The 8,006-nt window shown below is 41.7% G+C and overlaps 1 long non-coding RNA gene across 1 annotated transcript; it reads right to left on the bottom strand.

Annotated features, from left to right (window-relative positions):
- Positions 1-821: 821 nt before the first annotated feature.
- On the bottom strand, positions 822-6,995 carry LOC111967024 (uncharacterized). The gene is made up of 4 exons (XR_002877719.3): positions 6,668-6,995; positions 3,973-4,149; positions 3,743-3,839; positions 822-3,641 (listed from the first exon to the last, which is right to left on the bottom strand). It is a non-coding gene; the product is annotated as an uncharacterized lncRNA (long non-coding RNA).
- Between the last annotated feature and the right edge of the window lie 1,011 nt (positions 6,996-8,006).

The following is an 8,006-nucleotide window of genomic DNA, read 5'->3' as shown; positions in this document are numbered from 1 at the left end:
ACATTTGCGGGGGAATGCCTCGTGATATTCTGTGTCCCTAGAGCAACAGTGACATCATCAATCTGCGTCACAGGCAGACGGCATTGTTGGTCTATGTTGGTCTTGAGATTGACGTCTGGTTTTGGTCTCTGGGACGTTCTAGAAATCAACAGTAGGCAGACTAGCAAAAGGAAAGGCGTGACTAAGATTTCAAGTACTGCACATACAGTTGTACTGTCGTCTAGTAAATTGCCATCACTTTAGTTAACACAGCAAATAGGGTATTTCAGAACAGTGCCCAGTACCATTTCAGTCCATAGGATTTCAGGCCCCATAAAACTGTGGCAGGTAGAAGCAGTTGGGAAAGCAGCACAGATTGGTTGGCTGTGGTTTTGTGGTAYGCTGAGAGAGAGGCATGGGAGATGTGAAGAATGGGATTTGGCTCATTAGCTGTCAATCAGATAATCCCAGCCGCTGACATGAGCATTAGGGTGTAATTATGTGTGCTAACCAGGCAGCACAAACCAGGCTTTTCYGCACAGCAAAACACATCATATCTGATCAGAGTGGGCCTAGGCTTGGCAAACATRGTCAACCTGTGCCAAGGGCCCCTCTGCTAAACACACACGCACACATGCATATATGTGCGCACACCCCGTTCACGAAAATGGAGTCACAGGACTGTYGCTWGTTATATAAAGCAGGCAGACAGGCATTGAGGCATTCAGCTACAGCGAAACAAGTGATCTAAGCGACTAAGCGTGGTATGATCGTCAGTGCCAGGTGCGTCGGATCCAGTATCTCAGAAATGGCCACTCTCCTAGGCTTTTCACGTACGACAGTGTCTAGGGTTTACCAAGGATTTAACTGATTCCAGAGGCCGACCCAAAACACCGCCGGTGGAAGAGATGTACTCGGAGTGGTCTTTTAGTCCGACTTAGGASGTGCGCACACCTCCCACCGCTTCCGAGTATATTACTCGCTAATGTTCAGTCTCCAGATAATAAAGTTAACGAGCTCAGAGCGAGGATTTCTTTCCAGAGAGACATCAGGGATTGTAACATACTCTGTTTCACAGAAACATGGCTCTCTCTYGATATACTTTCGAGTTCGTCAAGCCAGTTGGGTTCTCAGTTCATCGCGCKGACAGGAATACATATCTCCCTGGGAAGAAGAAGAGCGGGGGTGTGTTTCATGATTAACAAATCATGGTGTGATTGTGATAACATACAGGAACTCAAGTACTGTTGTTCACCCGACCTAGAATACCTCACAATCAAATGCCGACCGTATTATCTCCCAAGAGAATTCTCTTCGGTTATAGTCACAGCCGTGTATATCCCCCCTCAAGCTGATACCACGACAGCCCTCAAAGAACTTCACTGGACTTTATGCCAACTGGAAACKACATATCCTGAGGCCCGCATTTATTGTAGCTGGGGATTTTAACAAAGCAAATTTGAGAAAGAGGCTGCAGAAGTTCTATCAACACATTGACTGTAGTACTCGCGATGCTAAAACACTCGACCACTGCTACTCCAACTTCCGGGATGCCTACAAGGCCCTCCCCCSKCCTCCTTTCAGCAAATCTGACCACGACTCCATTTTGCTCCTCCCATCCTATAGGCAGAAACTCAAACAGGAAGTACCCGTGATAAGGACTATTCAACGCTGGTCTGACCAATTGGAATCKACACTTCAAGAWTGTTTTGATCACYTGGACTGGGATATGTTCCAGGTAGCCTCCGTAATYACATTMACAAATATACTGATARGGTGACTGAGTTTATCAGGAAGTGAATAGGGGATGTTGTAGCCACTGTGACTATTAAAACCTACCCTAACTAGAAACCGTGGATAGATGGCAGCATTTACACAAAACTGAAAGTGTGAACCACCACATTTAACCATGGCAAGGTGACTGGGAATATGACAGAATACAAACAGTGTTGTTTTCCCCTCTGCAAGGCAATCAAATAGGCAAAACGTCAGTATAGAGACAAAGTGGAGTCGCAATTCACCGGCTCAGACACGAGACGTACAGTGGTTGCTCAACAGAAAGTTTTGCGATTATGCRGCGAGACTTAGAGGTAATTTGTGYTTTAGTACGATACCCTGCGTCACRACTTCATTGCTCCAGACCAACGCAAGGGGGAGTTAGAGCACCGATTATGCTTTTGGGTCCCAAGGCGCTACTGTGTCTCTAAAAATASACTTATTTRTTGTTACTACCCATCAGTATTACTTACTAAAACTGTTGTTACACTAAGGTTTGTATTCTAAGAGACACTTAGACTYCAATTAGGGTGTGGACATGTTAGGATTATTTTGCTCTTACTGTAGTACTGTAGCCTACTCCCGACCGGTCACATTGTACAGCGCCTGAGTGGGTCTAAGACACTGCATTTRAGTGCAAACTGCGTTGCTACAGATGCTGGTTCAATACCTGTGCCGACCGGGAGAACCATGATGTGATGGTAGGCTTTTGATTTCTCTCCCTCTATAAACAGAAATAAATTATTCTAAATAATAAACTGYTTTTATTTGCAAATGATAAATGTCTCACCCCATGTTCAAGAATGYTATTTTTCTCGCTCCCTTTACGTTATTTGAAAACGAAATAATCTCCAAAATATTGTTATTTTTTAAAACAAAGCTATTTTATATTATTAGTAGTAATTCATTTAGAATTATATAAAGCCCCTTAGATATTCTCACAGGTTAACTCTGTTTTTCACACGCATAGCAGTCTGTGAATTCTGCAAACAACGTTTCTAACAGGACAATATATATTGGTCATATTGGTCATGGCTCCCGAGTGGCACACAATGGGATTGCCTTGCAGTTCTCCAGCTTTATCCACTGACTAGGGAAACGCTGACTAGGGAAACGCTGACTAGGGAAACGCTGACTAGGGAAACGTTCCCGCTGTTCTTAGTGCCTGTCTGCATGTTCAAAATAAAACAATGTAACTAATAATGGCGTGAAAAATGCCCCTTAGATATGAGTTCAGAGGGCAGATATTATTAAATATTAAAGCATTAGACCTCTCACTGAAGGCGTCAGTCAAAAGTTATACTTAAATCCGAACTGGATTTAACGAACAAAGACATGAAAAACACACATTTGTAAATCCCAAACTCGAAAAGTAATTGGAAAGGTAGATTCAAATTATTTGTGACATTGTGGTTACAATAAAGAATGTAAACAAGATGTAAACAAGATGCTGTGTTTTTATTTACAGTAGTGATTTTGGTGGCATTTTGAAAACAGGTTTTCAAACACTTGTTTTTCACAAGTGTATTYTAGTACTCTAGCAGGTGTAGCCCTACAGTATTAGCAAGACAATAGACTCTTTATAGCCCGGCTATTGTAGGTGTGAACATCCACCTACTTGACCAGTTCATCTTTGCTTGTAGGCTTGGCAGAGTTACGGATMAATGTTTTCAGTTGATGCCAAACAAGTTTGATTGTAGTGATAAWWAWWTMTWTTTTTTTTAGATATACTGTAGGCCTACCGTAGGTGTTGTAGGTCTTTCATTTATTTTTTATTTAACTGTTATTTTACTACATAAAGGTCTACTTARTCTGCTGGTGTCTTGACCCTGTTTATGTCCTCATGTGCAATGCAAACCCGGGCGGCAGTGTGTTTGGGTCATTGTCTGCATTTGGAGAATAAAAAAAATACAGCCAACATTAGGTACAATACTAGAAATATACATGTAAATAGGCCTAAACATAACAAAATATTGCTATAATCTACCTTGAAAGAAGTGATGTGGTCCCAGAAACACCTCTGACATAGGGTCCAGCATATCTTTTGATGGTTTCTTCCTCAAAGAAATCTCGAGCCATGATACCTGAAAAAGGAGGCAACGGTGAATTATTTTGGAACACATAGCAGTCCGTGAAGTGTAGGCTACAATATTCTATGTACCTTMTGCTTTGTAAATAGTCAAAATTACCATCAAAAATCTAATATGGGCCTGGTACCTGACGAGAAATTGCCCCCCACACATGGAGTTTGAGTGGATGCTTGGGACTCGGCTTGCTTGATCTTCTTCCTTTTTTTCAGTAGCAATTTTGATCAAATTGCTCAAGGGCCAGGGTTGATTCGTCTGTGAAGATGACGTCATTGAATGTCTCGCCAGCTTTGGTCTATGCCTGGGCCTGCAGGACGCAAAGTTCTTTGTTTGTCAGACAAATCATCGGGTCGAAACTACAGAACAGTACAAAACTTGCAAACACACACATGGTTAATGTTCTGAAGAAAAAAAATATATATACTGTATATACACTACCYTTCAAATGTTTGGGGTCACTTAGAAATGTCATTGTTTTCCATGAAGTTGCAAAATGAATAGGAAATATAGTCAAGKCGTTGACAAGGTTATAAATAATGATTTTTAATTGAAATAATAATTGTGTCCTTCAAACTTTGCTTTCGTCAAAGAATCCTCCATTTGTAGCAATTACAGCCTTGCAGACCTTTGGCATTCTAGTTTGTTGAGGTAATCTGAAGAGATTTCACCCCATGCTTCCTGAAGCACCTCCCACAAGTTGGATTGGCTTGATGGGCACTTCTTACGTACCATACGGTCAAGCTGCTCCCACAACAGCTCAATAGGGTTGAGATCTGGTGACTGTGCGGGCCACTCCTCTGACTAGTGTCTGTGTTCTTTTGCCCATCTTAATCTTTTKTTTTTATTGGCCAGTCTGAGATACGGCCTTTTCTTTGCAACTCTGCCTAGAAGGCCAACATCCCGGAGTCACATCTTCCCTGTTGACTTAGACTGGTGTTTTGTGGGTACTATTTAATGAAGCTGCCAGTTGAGGACTTGTGAGATGTCTGTTTCTCAAACTAGACACTCMAATGTACTTGTCCTCTTGCTCAGTTGTGCACCAAGGCCTCCCACTCCTCTTTCTATTTGCTCTGTTCTGTGAACGGAGTAGTACACAGCGTTGTACGAGATCTTCAGTTTCTTGGCAATTTCTCACATGGAATAGCCTTCATTTCTCAGAACAAGAATAGACTGATGAGTTTCAGAATAATGTTCTTTGTTTCTGGTCATTTTGAGCGTGTAATCGAACCCACAAATTCTGATGCTCCAGATACTCAACAAGTCTAAAGAAAGACAGTTTTATTGCTTCTTTAATCAGAACAACAGTTTTCAGCTGTGCTAACATACATTCAAAAGGGTTTTCTAATGATAAATTAGCTTTTTAAAATGATAAACTTGGATTAGCTAACACAATGTGCCACTGGAATACAGGAGTGATGGTTGCTGATTATGGGCTCTGTACGCCTATGTAGATATTCCATAAACAAATATATATATATATACACTCCAGTTTATATATATTTGCTGATTATGGGCTCTGTACGCCTATGTAGATATTCCATAAACAAATATATATATATATATAACATGCCTTACTGAGCCTTTCCATAAGTCCACGCAAGTTTCTTCCACTGTCTTCTGACAGTGATTAGAGCGATGTTGATGTTGTGCCGTGATGCCAGCAGATTACAGATGGCCTTTGCCGATCGTTCATCKTCTTCACTCAACAGTGAGTCGATGGCTTGAATAGTCTTGCTGGAAATGGAATACAATGTAAAATTGTGCCTCATACAGTAAAGACCAGCAGTCGATTTATTTAAGCATTATCAGGCCTACTTTACAGTATTGTCGCCTACTGTACCTGTTCAATTTCATTCACTTTTGCGTTTGGCGTAACACAGGCATCTGATGATAGTGTTTGCGAATAGCACCGTCCGTGACCAAAATCCCCAAGTCTACCAGTATTGTTGAAATGTCTCCAGTAGATGTTCCGTTCCTCCTGAGAGCCCTAATCTGCTCACTTAAATGAATAGAGATCCTGGTRGTGGTGCTACAGTATGTTATTTCAGCATAATCAAAGTGAGGACAATCGTCACTCTGCTGTATACTTATGGCCTATTGTAAGCTGAAAGTCACACCTTTCCAGTACTCCTCACCCGGCCCCAAACTCCACCCTTAACACAGTTACCATTCAAAAACGATCTGTTTATCTAAAAGAAAATGACATTGAGACCAAAGAGAACAGACAAAATGGACATTTGTTTTCATCAAGGCAGCTTCTTTCTATGGTGCTACCCATTCCAGGGTTAGGACCGTAACCACAAGAGGACTTGAAAATAAGCCGGAGCTGAGAGGATCACCAAAACTAAAGGTATTTGGTTTCAGTGCATTTTCTTTAAAAAAAGGTATATAGCRTATCAATGTGTAGGCATACTGTGAAATAAAATTGATTAAATGAAGATTACATTTTTTTTTTTAATAAAAAAATAATTGTGTACTGTACTAAAAACTTGAATGTGTTTTTGCAGAGCATACAACCATGCCGACAACCATCCATGGACATCAGTGGTCAAGGGACTGGACAACGGGAATCACCAAAAAACACATGGTTGCCAAGAAAGCGGTTAGTTTTGCTGGATACTTAAAATGTGTACACAGCATTTGTGTGTTGGAGTCACATTTAATTCTTAACTGATCTACCGTTRCTATAATAGGCCACTGTAATCGATGGGGGCTCAAGGCGGTACCATTCTGCTCATCTGATGAAGGTGCTCATGGATCAGATTCAAACTTTGAAGACCAAGATCGAGTCATTGAAGGCAAACCAGCAGAAAGAGAAACATTACCTGAAGGCKGAGATACGGGTGACAGCTGATGCTTTGGTCCAGAGCCGGAGAGTCACTCATCATTGGCGGAGAGTCAGACAGAGAATGACGCGTTGAAGAGGGTGAGGAACGAGATGGAGTCACAATCCATGCCAGGCACACCTGTTAGCTCTGGAACTCCACATCCGACAAGCAAAGTCAAAATACCTGGCGGGTTCGTCAGGTCGTTGGTTCATCATGACATTTCCATTCCTCTTCTGACAACAGAACTTGATCAACTGCTCACCAAGCACAGCAAGGGCCGTCCGGACCGTTATGCTGTTCTGCTATTCCAAGGATGTGTAACRGAAGAGAGATACCACGAGTGGACACAGAATACCAACTGGGATGGATCCTGAGYCAAATGTGGCTTAACAATTAACCTCCTGGTGTTCATCATTAATACTGTGTCTCAGAGGTTTCTGTCCATGACTGATGCAACCCGAAAAATCATTAAAGACAGAGTTAATGAGTACTTGAGGTCACGAGAAAGTCTGAACCTGGCCTGCTCTCCCTTATGTATGGAATTGGGTGCTTTACCATGTTTACTACAGTATGCACTGTGGGCTATGTTTACTTGTCAAACTGCACAGTAGCCTAATAAACAAATGCAAGCGGCTTCTATTATCAAAATGCTTAAAATGCTTTATTATCCAAATGTTTAAAGTGCGTGTGGGCGACCTCATGCAACCGCAAAATGTCAGATAAAGCATATACTGTACAGTACTGTATTTCTTCACCAGCATCTTTATGCTTTTGTTAATAAAATAATGATAAAAATACTCTTTCAAAATGCWGATGTTTATTTCCTTATTTATTCCAATAGTAATTCATTATGGYTCCATATCACTGAATGACAGAAATATTGGAACAAAGTAGACTAATGAAGGTAATTAAATAGTTGCTTASTGGAAAATACTCTTTCAAACACGCACAGTCACGTTGTACAGCGCCAGACGGCATCCCTAGTCGCGTCCTCAGAGCATGCACAGACCAGCTGGCCGGTTGTGTTTACAGACATATTCAATCTCTCCCTATCCCAGTCTGCTGTCCCCACATGCTTCAAGATGGCCACCTTTGTTCATCTACCCAAGAAAACAAAGGTAACTGAACTAAATGACTATCGCCCCGTAGCACTCACTTCTCTCATCATGAAGTGCTTTCACAGACTAGTCAAGGATCATATCACCTCTACCTTACCTGTCATCCTAGACCCACTTCAATTTGCTTACCGTCCCAATAGATCCACAGATGATGCAATCGCCATCGCACCGCACACTGCCCTATCCCATCTGGACAAGAGGAATACCTATGTAAGAAT

The sequence above is a fragment of the Salvelinus sp. IW2-2015 genome, linkage group LG8 (genome assembly GCF_002910315.2).
Source record: "Salvelinus sp. IW2-2015 linkage group LG8, ASM291031v2, whole genome shotgun sequence".
Lineage (NCBI taxonomy): Eukaryota > Metazoa > Chordata > Actinopteri > Salmoniformes > Salmonidae > Salvelinus > Salvelinus sp. IW2-2015.
The sequence above is the reverse complement of the archived record's forward strand: the minus strand, read 5'-3'. Positions and strand labels throughout refer to the sequence as shown.